The 19,808-nt window shown below is 31.8% G+C and overlaps 1 protein-coding gene across 2 annotated transcripts in view; it reads right to left on the bottom strand.

The window, feature by feature from the left end:
- LOC119601698 (3-hydroxy-3-methylglutaryl-coenzyme A reductase) overlaps positions 1-19,808 on the bottom strand; it is an 89,891-nt gene that overhangs the window by 54,772 nt on the left and 15,311 nt on the right. The window contains exon 2 of one of the 2 annotated variants that reach the window (XM_037952825.1): positions 5,039-5,142. The exons of the other annotated variant lie outside the window; for it this stretch is intronic. The gene's annotated coding sequence lies outside the window, so the exon portion shown is untranslated. The remainder of the gene's footprint in view (positions 1-5,038; positions 5,143-19,808) is intronic. 2 annotated transcript variants of the gene reach the window in all.

Genomic DNA, 19,808 nt, shown 5'->3' with positions numbered 1-19,808 from the left:
GCACTAATAAGACGGGCGCTAGGTATATTTTGGAATATTATGGCTTTATATTTGGACAAATAATCGAAGAGATTTTTGGTCAATGATCGCTTAAAACTTTTTTGTATTCAGTACAGTTCCACTATAACCATCAGGCTCGAATTCACAATAATAGGAGAAGCCATGGATATTCTGGAATATTATAGCTTTATATCTGGTCGTATATTCCAGAAACGTAACTATTATGTTTAATAGAGATATCCTATGATAATCTAAAGCATTTTGAGTATTAATAACAAATGGAACCATTCTGGTCCCACCAAATACAGGGGAATTGCTTGATTCCATTGTTTTGGCGTCGATTCGGATGTTTGAAAGTAGTTAGATCCCCATTTTCATTGCCAGTAATGATGGAATTATGATAAGCAGTGAATAGATAAATTGTTGACTTTTCTTAAAGGCTTTTGAACTTTCAAAACTCTCAGAAGTCGCCTTCAGTTCAGACAATACAGCTTTAATTCTTTCGCAAAACATTATTAGCAACTTTCCAATTAAATATAGCATTTGCAAAAAAATAAATATTATATTTTAAATCAACATGAATAGAGCTTGAACCAGTTCCCAATTTACACACATTTAACTGTTACATTTGTTTTTTGGGGGTATTCGATAAATAAACCACTAAACAAATAACAGACAATAAACAGCAAATGGAAAAATATTTTCAATTCACCTGAACTTTGAGTTGAAAATTAAATATTGGTTTGTTTAGTTTTATGGAAATTGTTTACAGTTTTGCAAACGAAAAAAAAAAAAACAAATTGCTGAAATTTCCACGAATCTAAATTGTTAATGAAATAATTCAGCTTATAATCTAGATGAAAACATTTTTATATAATTATTTATATATTGAATATAAACAATTTAAAAAAGATGAAGAAGATTTCAAATATAAAATTGATGATTAAAACATTTTTTAATGAAATCTGTTCTAAGTTTAAGTATGAGTGGAAAAACCAATAATATTTTTTAATAAAATTAGTTCAAAGTTTAATTATTGATGGAAAAACCAATAATAATTTAATAAGCAAATGTCTACATAATGGTCTACCCAGCAAAAACTTACTTTGAAAAATGACGCTTTGTTGAAAAGCTGAAATAGTATTTTAAGTCATTATTTAAACACGTATATGACATTGAAGGTAAGTACTTACCATACTCCCTTACAAATAGGTTAAATAAGTAAGTAAGTAACAAATAAGTAGTTAAGTAACTTCTTACCATGATCGCCTGCAAATAGGGAGTTGAAGAGGACTGGACACGTTTGCGTACTAAGATAACGATTTAACTCATATGATTTGATATTACTTGGGGGCGTAGAAGTTATGTATCTATGATATTTTTTGAAAGTCATTATATAGTAGTTCTATAGAAGTTATTATTATGCTGTTATTTGAATGTTATAAATCTTCCTCAAATATTAAAAGTTTCAAATCTTTGAAACCCCTGCCCATTAACTTACTGTTCAAAATTAATTGTAGTTTAATTCAAAACGTTAAACACAATATAATTTCTATATAATTACCGTTAAAATTTATTATTCCTACGATAAGAAACATGAACGAAGAAGCAAATACAAAAAACAAACAAAACAGTACTCTTGCAAGTACAATGAACAAAATGTAAAATTAATACTAGTACAATATATGACCGGTTTTTTTGTTTTCCTCTTCGTTTTTTTTTTTTTTTTTTTTTTTTTTTTTGGAAACCAAAAAAAGTAAAAGTTATAAATATGTAAGTTAAAATCGCATAAAACTGTTTTTTTACAAAAAAAAAAAACTAATAAGAAAAACTTTCTACAAAACAAATTTTATTTTCCAAAAAAAAAAGTAATTGGTATTCCAAGTTGTACGAATAGCAACCAAAAAAGTTTAACCAACAAGAAAAAAATCACGTGTTTCAAAAATTAAATATTAAGTAAGAAAAAAAAAACAGTGTGTTAAACGGCATATGTCGAATAACATGTGAACCACAATTTTAAAAAGTTTTCACTGGTTCAAAAGGGACTTGTTTAGGCCGCATTATATTGAATTGTTTTTGGCAGTCATAAGCAAAAACAAAAATCTTTTTTTAGATTTAAGTTTGATTTACTCACTTTTAGTACTTGAAAATTTAAGTCATACTTAAAATTCTAAGACGATCTATCCATTTCTGTTAAAAGCACAATAGAGGCCGAACGGAAAGAGGTAAGGTTTGTTTGGTATTGAAAATGGGCAATATCGATCCACGTTTTCTGATGGACCCCCGAAAAACAGCTTTAATTGGCATTACTGTTTTTAAATAGCAATGAAATTCGACATAAATAAGTTTCATATAAGCCAAAATCACTCTAGCAATTTTTATGAGGATCGGTCCATATTTGACCCTACCACCCATAAAAGGTCACATTTAGAAAATGACTTTAACGCTCATTGCTGGCATAAAAATACCAGCAGATCTATGAAATTTGACATAAACAAGTTTTATTGGAACTGAAATCTTCCTACCAACTTCGGTGAAGATTGATCAATAATTACTTTAACTCTCATTAGTTACTTAAAAATACGACTTACGGCGATGAAATTTGAAATAAAAAACTTCTTTACGAAACATAGTGCAAAAGTTTATGAAGATCGGTCTAATAAGGTCCACTTCAGAAAATGACTTTAACGCTCAATAATTTGAATTTGATGAGGATTGGCCGATTACTGATCTAACCTAGGGTTATATAGTTGAAACGAAAAGTCGACTTTGGCATTTAGTTAAAAGTCGACTTTTTGCATTTTATGAAAAGTCGATTTTTTGACTTTTTTTCATTTAATTAAAGTCGACTTTTAGACTTTTTGACTTTTAGTATTTTATAAATAGTAGACTTTTCGAGTTTTTCCGACTTTTCGATTTTTTGAATATTTTCGACTTCTTTCGACTTTTTTCCAAGTTTTTTCCGACTATTTCGGAGATTTTGACTTTTTTAAATTTTCGACAATTTTTGACTTTTTTCTACTATTTTCGAGTTGTCGACTTTTACCAACTTTTTTCGACTTTTCGACTGTTTACGACTTTTCCACTGTTTACGACTTTTTTCGACTTTTCGACTTTTTTCCACTTTTATTGACTTTCCGACTTTTGAACTTTTTTCGACTTTTATTTACAAAGTCGACATTTCGACTTTTTTCATAGACGATAGTCGAGTTATCGACTTTTTTGGAACAAAATAGTCGACTTCGACTTTTTTCGACAAAAAGTCGATTGTTCGATTATTTGAAAGTCGATTTATAGAACCCTAATCTAACCCCCCATTATCGGTTTCCTTCAGAAAATTACCTTAAAACTCATAACTGTATTAAAGATACGAGTACTGCGATTAAATTCGAAAGAAATAATTATTGTCTAAACCGATGAGGATAGGTCCATAATTAACTCTACTCCATATAACCCCTTTGACATATAGTTATATAATTAGTTATAGTTATAAAATGTGAAAAAAAAGATTTGTTTTTAAAAATTAATATTTTTAATTCGGAAGAGCACGGTCCATACATAAGTCCTCATTAAAATCTTCTCCAAATATTACCCTGAATTTCATATTAATATCGATATATGATATACATATATGATATATGGCCTCCGGTAGGTTAGTGGTTAGTGTTCTAGTCTGGTAGACCGGAGGTGGTGGGTTCGATTCCCACCTGAGGCATTGGTTAAGGAGCGCACAACAGGTCCGATAGAGGCCTAGGTGTATTTCTTCGGATTTGATGTATATACATCCTCCTTTCAAACTAACTAACTAACTATGATAAATATATGATAAATTAGAAAATTTTTTTCGATATTAACAAGAGCATCGGTTCGTAAATATCAAATTTTTATTTATAAGGAATCATTCCTTTTCGACAATGGCCGAATGTAAGACTCTTACTTGTTAATATTCATCCTACTAGCTCCGCCCGTTTACTTACTCATAATTTGGACAAAAATGGATTATTTTTAATATTAAACAAATATTATCAATAGGAAGTATTTGTGAAAATGTCCAGTCTCCTAGCTCCGCCCATTCAGTCCTCATTGGGATTTCAATTACCAAAAATAGAAATTTGGGTAAATTTTTATCTCTCCTATTGCTATATCAAAAGATCATCTTAGAGTTTTATAAGAACCCAGTGGATCAAAAAGCAAATATTTCCATATGTTACCAATGGATTGACAAACCCCACTTATTTGTTTATGATGGTCACAACAAAAAGAAATCAGACAAAAAAAAGCTTTAACAATGGATTTTTTTCAGCATAATGTAACATGATGTAAGAAACAATACATTCATTATAAACTTTAAAAAAACATAAATTAGGTTTTTTGTTTATAATCAATTTTATATTAACGATCAATACAAAAATAATATGGGAAAATAAATGACTTGTGTAACATTATTCATAAGTATAAGTTAAAAATGTATAAAATACAATGAAAATATAATAAATTATGGTACTTTTAAATAAACACCGAATATTTTTGTAGTTTTTATGAATGACAATGGTCTTATTAAAGTCTAACGACATGAATGTGGTATTTATTTCAAAATTTTGAATAATATCTATACCGTTTTTTGTATTAACAACATACAGTAAACCTCGATTAACTGTCACATGCTTAAAGAGGTTTGTAGTTTCGGGAAAATATGGCATGGGCGAACCAAATTTATTATGCTATTTGACAAGCCTACTTACTCATATCTATGTATGTATGTATAAAAAAGCTTAAAAATTTGTATAAGTTAACTTACTTAAGGTTTACTGTAGTATATTTTACAAAAATTGCAACATATTTCTTCAAACAGGTTGCCAATAATACAAAAACAAAAATCTGTGACATATTTAAAATATTGGCAACATATATTAATATTACTAACAACAATAGTTGGCATCACTGTTTAATATTTATGTTTACTTTTTGTTTCCTTCCTCATCTACCATGTTTTATTGTTTTCTTAAATTTTTTCGTTATTTCTTTTTTTTTTACTTACTTAACAACCGTTAACTTTCAATAGCATCATATTATTATCATCTTATATGTGGATGGTAAAAAACAAAAATCTCTGTATCGGGTTTTATTCATAAATTCACATACCTGAAAGAAAATACAAAACAAAAAAACAAATATTAAATAATTATCTCGTAACCATATGCTAATTATAATGCAGATACATATATATTTAGAGATCTTTATTTCTTCGATTTTTTTTACAGCCGACCTTAACCCAATTCATGTGGCGGACACATATTTATGACTACAGGCGATACTCTATCAACGTTCGAATGACATACACATACAACTAAACACTCCCATATAGGTTGTAATGGCGTTTAACAAAAAAAAAAAAACATCATATAAAGAAAATCATTTGATGAGAAATTTAATAAATTTAGAAAGTTTTTTTTCATGTTCAATGTTTTATTTATATTTTAACACTTTCGTTGATATATTTTTAGGAAAACACTTAAAAACGTCATTATTGATAGTAGTGGGCAAGAATATAGTTGTAAGAGCATTAAAATGTTTCTCATTATTTGCAACACTTTTAATTAGATGCATAGTCTTTAAGACTTAGCCAGATTTCAGTTCCGAATGAATCCGGAATATTTGTTGTATTTAACCCAAAAACGAAGCCTATAGCTTTACGTCTATGGTAACCCTAGCACCCAGTAAATATTATGTGATCATCGTGATCACATGTTAGTATGGTATCGACTTTCGAACAATCGCCTAAAAAAGTAAGTCCAAAAAGTTGAAGTAGACTATTTTGTTATAGGCGAGACTATAGATCAGTCTATAGACGAGATTATAGGCCAGTCTATAGACGAGACTATAGGCCAGTCTATAGATCAGTCTATAGACGAGACTATAGATCAGTCTATAGATGAGACTATAGATCAGTCTATAGACGAGACTATAGACCAGTCTATAGGCGAGACTATAGACCAGTCTATAGACGAGACTATAGACCAGTCTATAGACGAGACTATAGACCAGTCTATAGACGAGACTATAGACCAGTCTATAGACGAGACTATAGACCACCTATGGACGAGACAATAGACCAGTCTATTTGCGAGACTATAGATCAGTCTTTAGGCGAGACAATAGATCAGTCTATAGGCAAGACTATGGACCATGGATCTATACGCGAGACTATAGATCAGTTTGTAGGTGAAACTATAGATCACTCTATAGGCGAGACTATAGATCAGTCTATAGGCAAGACTAGAGACCAGTCTATAGGCGAGACTATAGTTCATTCTAACTATAGGCGAGACTACATATCAGTCTATAGCCAAGACTATACCCAGCCTATAGGCGAGACTATATATCAGTCTACAGGCGAGACTATATATCAGTCTATACGCGAGACTATACATCAGTCTGTAGGAGAGACTATACATCAGTCTATAGGCAAGACTATAGAGCAGTATATAGGCGAGACTATATATCAGTCTACAGGCGAGACTATATATCAGCCTATAGGCGAGACTATACATCAGTCTATAGGCGAGACTGTAGATCAGTCACTAGGCAAGACTATAGACCAGTCTATAGGGGAGAATGTAGATCAGTCTATAGGCGAGACTATAGATCAGTCTATAGGTAAGACTATAGACCAGTCTATCGGCGAGACTATATATCAGTCTGCAGGCGATACTATATATCAGTCTGCAGGCGATACTATATATCAGTCTATAGGCGAGACTATACATCAGTCTATAGGCAAGACTATAGACCAGTCTATAGGCGGGACTATATATCAGTCTACAGGCGAGACTATATATCAGTCTATAGGCGAGACTATACATCAGTCTATAGGCAAGACTATGGACCAGTCTATAGGCGAGACTATAGATCAGTTTGTAGGTGAGACTAAAGATCACTCTATAGACGAGACTATAGGTTAGTCTATATTTTTCTATTATATTTTTATATGATATGTACTTAAGTGGATTTTAATTAATTTTAACTTTAATTAATTTCCTTAGATTTTATTTTGCTCTTTACTGTAAATACCAAACATACTTGCACAAACGACCACTTAAACAAATAATTTATACATATTTAAATCATTGAACAATGTGGTAATTAAAATATTTGGAATATACATGATAAAACTTAAGCAAATACTTTTATTTTATTAAAAAAAAAAAAAAAAAACTTTTAAAAAATCATTCACATTTTATAGAAATTTAAAATTTTTGCATTATTTTAAGTAATTAAAAGCAAATGAATAAACATAAACGCGCTATTCTACAAAGTTATGAAGCTAAGCAAAACTACATGAATACCATTTGTATGTTAGTTTTATAGTAATAATTTTCAAGGTTTATTATAACAAAAAAATAATAAAAAAATCCAAGTAAATCACAATTTAAATGCATCAAATAACCATCAACCGTAAGATACATTAGAGAAATTTGACAAAAAATAAATCAACTTAATGGATTACTAAAACACAACAACGGAAAATTCCACTTATTTTTTTTACAAAACCTCCATTAACGCAATTTAAAACAAAAAAAATATAAAAGTACAAACAAAAAATTAAGAATCTTACTTTAGAAAATAACAAGTAGTGATGGCATTGTCATCGTTTGGCATGGTTTTGTTTTCTGTTGAAGTTGTTAATTTTTGGTAACATGTTAAATGATTCCACCTTCATGGCCGGTTAAACCGTTTTATCGAAAATGTTAAGCTCGCTATAAGTTCATTCATCTCTAAACAACAACAGCAACATTTATTTTCTATTTATACCTCCCGCACACTTAATCAAGCTGTATCTGGGTTTCTAACATCTAGCTATCTATCTGTCTATTTAACCATTCGTTAAACTAATCACTCATGCATTAATCGTCTTTAACCTCCTCCTCCTCATTTCTTTTTTTCCAGCATAATAGAAGTAGCGATTTTGAATAAACTTCTAACACGCACAACAAAAATCCACATATAAATGTATTTAGTACAAAACAGTGTAGTCCTCTAAAGAGGGTTTTAATAAATTAGCTTTACTGCAAATTTCTCATTACTGCTTAGCCCCTTCCTAACGACGCCTCTGTTTGCTGTTACCATGATGTTTAATCAGTAAATTTTTATGCTTTAGAATGTGTTAAAATATTCAATGTTTAATTTGATATTAGTACAAATCAATAGGATTTGATTTTTCTATATGTTTGCAATATTTTTAGCGATACAATGAAAATTATTCATAAATTATAACGACTGGAAAATCCCTTAGGAATCAGTATAAATAAAATTTGATCTGTGTGTCATGCAAAATATATGACAGATGAAGTTTATATATATTTTTAAACATCGATGATGTGTTTTGCAGAATAAAAAGAACTTTCTATGGATTTATTTATTTCTTCAGATTATTCCTCTGACAAGTTTCTTATTTAATCTGGCAGTTCTTGCTTTTGACAGCTGATATCATATGCTGCCAACAGAATTAGGGCGGCAGCGACTAAGCGAAATTATGACTTAATGCGAAAATTAGTTGTTAATAAATAATTTTTTAAAAAGAAATTATATTTCCAAACTAAAATCCTAATCGCACTCTTGAAAATGTCACCTACATCGATGGGTCCAGCCTCCACGGCTAGGGCCTATAATGATCCGTTTCATACAAAATTTATGAGATTGATTAATGTTGTTACAACACTTACATATGTACGTACATCGCCCATAAAAGTATTTATTCGATTTTAAGACGATCTAGCTATATCCGTAGACTATAGATTAGATTATAGACTAGACTATAGGCTAGACTATAGGCTAGACTATAGACTAGACTGTTAGTTCGTCTGTCTGTTGAAAGCAATAGGTTTATGTGCGTCCTTCCAGGAGGCTGATATCTGTTATGAAATAAACTGTATGGAATTTGGAAAAAAAATGTAATTTATTGATTTAGTCATTCCGCTTTTGACACATCGATATAGTATACATAAGTATGTATGTATTCTCAATATATAAGAATTATAGCGGTGTAAGGTTTTCAATGGGGCATATATCTATTATGGGGAGAACTGTAGTTAGTTAGTTTGAAAGGAGGATGTATGTACATCAAATCCGAAGAAATACACCTAGTGTTGTGCGCTCCTTTACCAGTGTCTCAGATGGGAATCGAACCACCTCCGGTTTACCAGTCTAGAACACTAACCAAAAACCTACCAGAGGCCACCTGTGGCTGATTAGTCTCGAGCTATCTAATCTCTGACCATTACAAAATATCACTTCCGTTTACAACCTCGCAGATGGGATGGACTCTGTTGAGTCGGGACGTATTCGGTAGACCGAATAAGAAGAGGATTTTGTTCTTACTCACACTGTGGTAAATCTGGTATGAAGAGAGTATAACCTGAACATACCTGAACCAGGAAGGAAAATTCAAAATACCTTTCATCCATCACCATTCAACACAGCACACTTCTCATTTGACACACTCGTAGAGATCAAAATCTGACACACTCACTATAGGTATACGGCGGGCAAGTTCCGTATACCCCCAAATTCATCCAGTATCATATACACTTAACACATACACTTAAGACTTTAACGTACATCAATCTTCTAACCGACATTTTCTTTCCGCGAATTTGGGTTTAACCGGGACAAGACAAAGTCCGGAAACACTGTTCGGCGTGCTACCGGTTCCCTTGGTACCAGACTATGTGGTTCTCTGGTTCGACCCCATGTCAAATCATTCCAAGGAAAGACCAAGGATACATTTGATCATCAACAGTTTATAGTCCCGACAGACTAGAAGTACTGGTAGCTCCTCTTTTCCCCGGGATTGCAATAACGACAAGTTGAGGTTTTTCATCAAGGTTACATGCCGAGGCTAGGCTTGCGGAGGCTAGGCTTGCTCAAATTTGAAGCATGTCTTGTTGTATATAAGATTCGGCATATAAAATTTCATGTGCCCACTTCCCGACATTGACAAATATCAATGTTTTTGAAAACTACTTTGTTTTTTAAAACTACCTGTAATTCAATAATGACTTTTTAAAGATTTGCCCGTTTAAAGTTTTTATTCCCGATGTTCTGGGACACAGCTCTAAGGAAGCTTAACAAATTTTTACAATAATTTTTAAAATATCTATTGATCTTGTCAAAAAACGTTACTTTTTATAAAAAATACTTAACTAGTTTAAACGTTTAATTCTAATCGTGCTACTTATTTATTAAGAACTCAGCCATTTTTACAATTTCAATGTATACAATAGTTACATAATTTTTAATAAGAATTTATTAAATATCAAATGAATCAATGTATTGGAAAATTCTACGAATACAACACGTTTATTAAGGAACATGTTAATTTGAAAAAATTCCTTAAATTCTAATAAAAAAACATGTTGATATGCATTTTGAATTTATAATTATTTTTTTACTTGAATTAATAAAAATCTTGGGAAAAAAATGCAAAAATTATATTTGAAAATTTAATTTCTAAATCATATTCCCATGATATTAGTAACATGTACTATATTATATAGTCATTAATACTGTTTTTACCACCAGCCTTCTTTTGCACAAAATTTTACAGAAAAAACTAGTTTTATTATAGAGTAAAATGAAAAAATAAAACATTTTAAAAAAATTTCCTTAGTTTACTTCCTACATTTGGAAAAGTTTTATTTTTATTAAACACATTAAAAAATGTCGTATCACACAATTATTTTAATTTGTTTTTTCTTCAGTTTTTATATTTTCCAGCCAAGTTGTAAGGCATTTATGTATGTGCAACATATGCAACACTTACTGGCTGGCTGCTTGATTGGTAAATGCAAAAAAATAAAAGTGAAGGCATCACATAAAAAAAAACAAAAAAAGAAACCAAAATATAAAATAAACAAATAATACTGCACAAGTACAAATAAGTATTTATATGAACAACCAGCCAACAACAATATTTACTGACAACAACAACATTTACTATACAGTGACAGACTAAGAGTGTGTTGTTCACTCAAAACGTTAAGAATTAAGTAAATTTACATGTACTCAAATAAAACACTTCAGGCCACAAGAATCGTGTAAATTTGTAAACACATTACCTTGCAAGTTGCAACAAAACTTACGGGAAAAAAATTACAAAAAATATATAAAAATAAACATCATGCTGCTTACAGTGAAAGAAATACAGAAGAAATTTGACAGAATTTGACATTTAGAAAAGTAACTGAGGAAAAATTATAATTGACATCACATTTTTATGTCAAATTGAAGGCGAAGTTTAGTTTTTTTAAACAACAGATTCGGTTTTAATTCACCTAAAATTAAGTCCAAAGCGAATTTGTTATTGACTTTGAGAACGTCGATTAAGAAAGAATTTTGTTTTACAAGGAGTTTGCCAGCCTCGGTATAAAAAACAATCAGCTGTTAAAATGACTTGACCTTATAAATGATGCGCCTTGTTTATGACTGAGATCTCCTTGTTTATGAGAACGTCGATTAAGAAAGAGTTTTGTTTTACAAGGAGTTTGCCAGCCTCGGTATAAAAAAACAATCAGCTGTTAAAATGACTTGATCTTATAAATGATGCGCCTTGTTTATAACTGAGACTGAATGAATTCGCTCTACTTTGCTTGAATTTGTCACACCAAAGACGAATTGATTATAAGGTGACGACAGTACTAGAGAATTGGACAGTTTTAACCATGAAGAAGTGAATAAAAACTCATCGCCGAACATGTTCGATTAATAACAAATACCTAATGTAAGAGGTTGCATGGTGAGATATGTACCGAATTGTAGTAGAATTTGAAAGTGATTAATTTCTTAGAACAAACCAGTTTTGTCATATTTTAACTTAATACCATAATTTTTGAACGATTTATAGGATCATTTTCCAAAGGAAACCTCATATGAGGGCTAGGGTCCGATCCGGTGGATCGATAGTGTTCATTTACAACATCAAGGGAATATTTTTGGAAAATTTTGCCCTCCAGCTACTCTCATGTGGGCCCTATCGTGCTTTAAACAAACAGACGGACCGACATGTCTTAAAATCTAATAAGGGCCCACAATGGATAATAGAGAAATAAACAAAATTACTATAACTTTCAACTTTTTCGATGGTGAATACTAAATATACTTATATATCACTAACAAATTTTCCCAGTGTAAAACTAAAAATAATCTCCTATGCCATGTAAATATCTTCTTCGATTGTCATACTTGTAGATCTATGGCTATAAAAATGTCGTGTCTTTAAAAGTTTACTATATAGAAAATAAAGACTAAGGTGTGCGTCTTTAAAAGTTATAATATTTAATAAATAAATATTTAGAGTAAAAATTTTGCGCAGTTTTAGAAAATGTTAAATTTTTAATGTAAATTATTATCAAAATTTTTTTGTTAGCAATTTTAAAATGTGCTTAATTAATAGGAAATATAAAATTTAAGAGTTTGCGTGGATCGATCGCAGTATTATTAGAGGCCTGAACCACTGTGATACAGAATCTTTGAGGCTTTCTAGTTCATGAAAGAAAGTTATACCAGATCTTAATCATACTTGGTTCAACATAAAAGTTGGTTGAGGTTACTTCGGGATCCACGTAGTGGCTGTGGTTTAAATCCAAATTCGTGGGGAGAGAATTTTGGTTTAAGGACAGATATATCCTATACAATATGCATATGTCTGAATTCTCTCTCCGGTGCTGTTGCCATCTCAACAGATGTCATTGGGTGATGTGACAGAGCAACTTATGCTAGATTCCTGAACCCCTTGAGTATCTCTTATTGTTCGCGTAGTAGGGCGCCAGTATAGGTTGGGGAATTTTCAGGTTGACATTTGGTAGTTACCTGTCATTCTGTAGATCGTTCTTTATGATCTGAGAATGGAATTGATGTAAGTTGGTGAACGATCGGGAAAGACTACACTGCCCGACAGGGGACTATTACTGATTTAGTAGACCTTTTACTTCAGGGAAGTTCTCAGTGCTGTAGCCATCTCGACAGTATGCATATTGTTTCATGCTACACGACTTATGATTGGGGTCCACCACTCAACTATCGGGGCAATCATTGGGTTCGAATTACTTCGGAAATTCCTACATCCTTTGTCACATTATCTGACATACAGAGTGATCCTCATTTATTGGCTGGGTATTTCGGACTACGTCCCTAGGTGCTGTTGCCGAATCAACAGGGCCATCTCAGAAGTGTGGTTGTACGGGCTTTAAAAGGTTAAGGCATACACTGGAATGGGTTATTATTTGATGGTGATTGCATTTTAAATAATGCAATCTTTCATGACATCTAAAGGGTGGTCACCTTCCGGTGTACCGGAAGATTGATTTCAACTGATGTTGGGGTTGTATCCCATTATATTGACTTTAGACCGGTGATTGCTTTTTCCTTGTCGGGGTTTGCATTGGGATTGATCCCATGCTGTCTGTCATCCTGCAACGGGACTATTATGGCAAGAGATTAGATAGCTCGGGAATTTTAGCAAAGTGCTTGTAAATGGACCGGCATAGCCATGTACAAAAATTGCCACTTGAATTCTTGATAGAAGGATTCAGGGGCGAGTATTAGACCGTCCCAAGTCTGCCCAGTGGGTAGGCCACCGTGAAATAAGGCCGTCAAGGCAGGTATTCACGTTAAGCACTTAGAAGTTCTTGTGTGATCGATTCTTCAGTAGCTTACTCAATAAACGCCTCCATCAAGAGTACATACGAAAATGTATTTCTTTATTCGTGCTTTTCGTATATACATATCTTTCCTACATCAACCTTTCATGGCGCGAATACTGGTTAAGTACACAATCATATCCGATGCCTTAAGCAGTAAAATATTAACACTCCTTTTGCGGCCAAGAACGATTTCGAACGCACAATTTCGCCTTGTATCAATTTAAAAACTCGTATGAGCTAGGATAGAAATTGAATAAAATATCGACTATCTAAACTGGATCAAAAATAGAATAAACTGTCCACATATTATGTACATATTCTTATAAATATTAATAGATGACACATCGAGATTTAATCTTAAGATTCTTCTGACGATCAAAGCGATATTGTAAATATCCACTTTATAATTTTAAATATGATTAATAGATAGGTCTAAAAATAATAGGTCTAGGTCTAACATTGGTTGACAATAGTAAATTTTTTTAAACAAATACCATAATTTTTAGTCAGGATTTAAGTCTTGCCTTTTGAAATAAATTGGGAATGACTTTCCTTATAGATCCGAAAGTCGATTAAAGTATAAAAATGAAAATATTTGTTCTCACCTAAGATATAGTATTTACTATATAAAAAAGGGGTTAATAGTAAGTAGTCTTTACACCACTTTCACACTACTAAATCCTTAAAGAAAAATATTTCCAACAAACATTATTAGATATTGTTTGCATTTCTTGTGGCGGTACATAATGCCATTAAGATTGTGCCAGATAAATGTTTACTTTTATATATGAGATTATAAATACACACAAAGAATCTTATTGCAAAGCTGAAGAAAATAATAGTGGCCTCATTGCGTTAAATTACATGGATACGCAAGATCTATTAAAGTGTTTAAGATTTAAACAGGTTTTCGAATTATATTTAAATTTTAAAACAGAAAATCATTTAACTTTAACGGTCAACAAATGCTTAACGTTAATGATAATCAAATTTTATTACTTGCTACAAAGAAGAACAAAATTAAAAGTTATTTTCTAACAAATTGAAATACAAAATGTAGCATCAAATAAGGAAGAAGCTAAACAACAAAGATTTCTTCTATATATTTATTCATAAATATTTGTTTGGCCCGACATTTACTTGATACAACAACAATAGAGACAATATGATATCAAGACATGGAAAACATTGAGGTCTAACTACACATACAGATCTTGTAGTATATATGCATTACAAGTAAATATTTTCAAAATCTATTTAACAACTCAACAAATTTAAATAAAACAACCAAATAGAATAACAACCATCATCAACAAATATTGTTATAGCTCGTGATTGTTGCGGGAATATCATGCAGACAGGGTCTTTAAGAATAACAACACACTTAACATTAGTACTTGTATTTTTTCGAAAAAAAAAAAAAAAAATCCCACAAGAATATTAAAATAAGGATGTCTAATCAACAGCTAAAAAAATAGCACCATCATCTCTTCTAACTTTTCAAGTAATAAAATAAATACCAACAAAGCAAATATTCTCATTTATTTAAGTGTCCATAACAATTGGAATGATTTTGAAATTTAGTATTTTTTCGTGATTTTTTAATTAAACAGCAGAGTTATAAAAATTGTGTTCTTCTTTCTAACTCTGGATCTTTTCTAATGCAACGATTTTGCTTTACACAGCAAAAGAGCAATCTTCGAATACGATAGTTGATCGTTTAAAACTACTATTATACATAATCCTCTCCTATGACAACCCTAATGGAACTGCTAAGTGTACGTAAAGTAGTAAGTATTTTTCTATATGATATCTCCTTCAAAACTGTGGAGGGTTCTGGAAATTTAGAATGTTAGTGATTAAGGAGAAGAAGCTTCTAGATGGTTTTCAAAAAACTTGCAGTGCCTTCACAGAATGTGGCTGCAGACCCCCAGGGGGAATACTAATAGGTATCCATTTGTCAAAATCATATAAAAGGCTTATTCTGAAAAATATTATTGGGCTCAGTTACAGAGTGAAATATCTTCAACTTTTCACAACTTTTGATATTCTTTGGAAGCACCTATAGAATAGTCCTTGGATTAATCAATAAACTAGTGCATTGACTAGCCCATGGAATAGGCAATGGACCAGCTTCTAAAACATTCAAAATACAATAGACTGGTCCATAGACTAGATTAATTCCTAGACTAGGCAATGGACTAGTTCATATACTAGTCAACAGATAGACTAGTCAATAGATAAAAAGCATAACTTCGCACTTTTAATCCTAAAAAAGAACTTTTTATGTTAGTAGTTCGTCATGTGATCGATATAGTAGGTTTATCAGATTTCTGACATAGTCAATAGACTAGTCCAAGGACTATTCAAAAAAACTTGCGTATAGAATAGTCAATGAACTAGACACAATAATAGGAAGTAAACTGATCCATATGTGTCCCGTTAGATTGTAGTTAGTAGTTCTTGCCTGTCAGCAAGGGTTCTTGGGTTCGATTCCCACCAGAGACACTGGTAAAGAAGCGTACAACAGGTCCGCTGAAGGCCTTTTGGTTTGATAGGATTTGGTCTTACATATATATATCCTACTTTCAAACTAACTAATCCCTAGATATTCTTAAAACTAGACTTGTAATAGACTAATCAAAAGACTAGACTGGCCAGCAGACTTTAGTCGATAAAGTCAATACACTAGCCAAAGGGCTATCCTTAGACCAGTTAAGAGATTAAAAACCATGAAGTTCGTTGTCCTTGTGATCGATATGGTTGATCCATTAGTTTTCTGACATATTACTTCGAAAATCCAAGTAGAAATTTTCCATTTATAGGTTGAAATGGAATCTAAATCCGAATCAATGTTATCGGTATATTCGGGAATATCTTTCAGATTTTTCTTTAAACCGAAACCTCAAATTCTGTCAAAACAATATTGATGCAATAAAATATTCACTAATAAAAATTTTTCACTTAACCAGACAACACGATATTATACTTTAAAATAACTGCCAATCATGGTCTAGTCTCGACATAGCCATACATACAGTATCCATACTCAGCTAATGCTGCTTCCTTTAGCTATTTTCATGGTTAATAACGTATGCTACAACACTCAAATCTTGCATGACAATAATAAGATCTCATTTAATATGTGACATGTGTCATGAATTTACGATTGTCATTTCGAATACTTCTTCATTTCATTAGTATGATGATGTTCTCTCGATATTGAATTAACTAACAATGTAGCAACATACTGGTTGCTAGAAGGCACTCCTTTTTGTTTCCATATTCAGATTTGAACAGTGATCGTAAAAAAAACAAGATCATCATCATTATCACTATTTGGTTTCATCAGAGTGTTATGTAGCAATATGCTTAAATGAAATGTATTGATTTTGTGGTGATCAAATCAAATTTCTTTTTAACCAAAAAAAGAAAAGTTTTAAATATTGCAATAGTTTCTTTAATAGATGATTAAATCTAAGTAGAGGCTTAATATTAAAAGTTAAGAAAAACGTTATTTTTTATATTCAAATTTTATGGCACAATTTTGTATTAAGCTGTTTTTTTTTAAAATAAAATTAAAAAATATCGAAATGTTTATTAATATTGACGAAATTTTAATAGTTTTAATGTAAATGGAAACTTATTTATGTTTAATAGAAAATAATACTTAAATTTAATAGAATGCAAAGTGGTAACAACAGTTAACTTTGTTAACAACTAGTTTAACACCTTATTTAACCCATTACCTTTCTCTTAGCCACTTTAAATCTATGCAGCTAAAAACTGCATGTTTCTAAGCTTAATTTTAAATTCAAATCATATTCAAAGATATTTTTTTCATTTAATAGTTTTTGACTTTTTTCAAATTCGGCCAATGTTATGTTAATATTTAGACGTTTTACATTTTTATTTGTGTGACGTGACTTGTGTCTAAGTGGCTGTGGACAACATCCACTTGTATAGAAGAATGTCGCGTCTGTCACTATAATATGCAATAGACAACATTTACCTAGATTTATTATACTTTACGACGAGTACACATTGCACTTGATAACATTCCTTACTTACGTACATTTACATTATTTACTTGTAAAATATTCATTATGATTTAATCATTATAAAAAAAAAACAACGTTGGAATAGTTTCTTATTTTTTATATTAAAAGTTAATTATTTACGCATTTGCAATCTGTACGAGTGAGCTTAACGTATAACTAATGGTAGGCAATTAAAGTTAAATCGCCTTGAATTTAAATGTTTTATAATCAAAGCTCTGGACATGGTTCGTCACTTATATATTTAGTTAGAATATTAAATGCGGTGCTAGTTTTGGGAAAAAGAGAAATTTTTAAGAATATTTTGTCTTAATTCTTTAAAAATTTCTACGAAAAATAATTAAATTTCTGTGTCACTTAGGTAGTGATATGTAATCATTCTAGATAAAAGCGCCTCATAGAATTATACTACATATATTATAGGTCGAATAAAGAATAAATCCTGTTAGTATGGTTTTTCAAATACCAAACAAACCCCGAGAAGAAATATCAAAAAATCCATCCCATGAACGCAGATCTAAATCGTCCCAGAAGTACATAGTTCCCATTTTTGTGAGTTCTTGTCATCTCAGGGTAGTACATTTCCAACAACAGCGTGATCTGGGGACGACCCACTACCGCCCTTTATGACTTGGAAAAGAACACTCAGGTGGCAATTTTTGTACCTAACACTTTGCTTGAATAATTGAGATATTCAATCTGTGAACATTGCAGACATATTGTCTAACTCAAGCAAACTTCAGATCATATCTGAAGCATTCTAGGGTGAGCTGGGGACTACCAACTACCGCCCTTTATGACTTGGAAATGAAAATGCAGGTGGCAAATTTTCTACCATGGCTGACGTAGGTCCATTCATAAACACCCATTTCATAATGCCAGCCAATCTTCAGATCATATATGAAGCATTCCTCTAAGACAATCAACAACGACATTGACGGAATGAACTCAATTGATTCGACAACAGCACCTAGAGACATTGGTAGACTGAATTCCAACACATTTACTTACAGCAATCCCTAACTTACCCCGAAATATTAATATCATCGTACATTAATCTTTAAATCGTTATTTTTCCGCGCTTTAGGATTCATGCGCCACGAGAGGACCTCTCCAATAACCGGCACTTCACAAAGTCAGAAGTAGTGCCGTGCGGACCAGCGTTCCATTGCCTAATTAGGTTATCTGTTCAGACCGCAAGTTAAATGATTTCACCAGTTTATAGAGGACTATACAGGACTACAGTTATTCATAGCATTGATATACCCTGCATTGCAATAACAATAAGATAAAGGCGGTTTAACAAGGTAAAATGCCCTGATAAGTATTGTCAAGTACAATTGCCACTCACTATCGAATATATTGTGATCCAAGCAAGAAACGACATCGATCCGGATATAATCCCTGTGGTCGGCAATAAACCCCATCCACATCCGAACTAATTCTGAGAAGGTCCAAAGAAATCAGACCGAAACCGTTTTATAGTCCCGACGGACTAGACATACTGATAGCTCTTCTATACCCAGAATTGCAATAACACCAAGGTAAGGAAGGTAAGGACATACCCCGAGAAGTATTGTCAAGTACAATTGCTACCCAATTTCGAATAAAATGTGACCCAAGAAAGAAACGAAATCTTTCCGGAAATAGTCCTTGTAGTCGGCAATAATCAGCAACCACATCTAAACATATTCTGATAAAGACCAAAGAAATCAAACGGAAAACGTGGATGCCTTGGTCCACTCGTTTGGTCCACCTCGTTTCGAACAAACTTCAACCAAATAAGTCTTTGCGCTTTCGGAAAAAAATTTATGGACCGAATGATAAGTGCGTTCATACGTAACATTGTGATAAACCTCAATAAGTCCTTCGATTCGTAATTGAAACGTTCTGATGTTGAAGCGCTTTCAAGAAGAGGATTCATTGACGTACGTTTAACTGCCTCCTAAGATTTTGGGAATTACTACAAGAAGAACTACACTTAGGTCTTTAACAAACCTTTTTTGGAATTTAAATCGTTAATTTATGTTAAATAATAGATTCTGAAATC

Source organism: Lucilia sericata, unplaced genomic scaffold (assembly GCF_015586225.1).
Source record: "Lucilia sericata isolate MDLA Ls3-8-SP2 unplaced genomic scaffold, ASM1558622v1 Contig000186F_arrow, whole genome shotgun sequence".
Lineage (NCBI taxonomy): Eukaryota > Metazoa > Arthropoda > Insecta > Diptera > Calliphoridae > Lucilia > Lucilia sericata.
The sequence above is the reverse complement of the archived record's forward strand: the minus strand, read 5'-3'. Positions and strand labels throughout refer to the sequence as shown.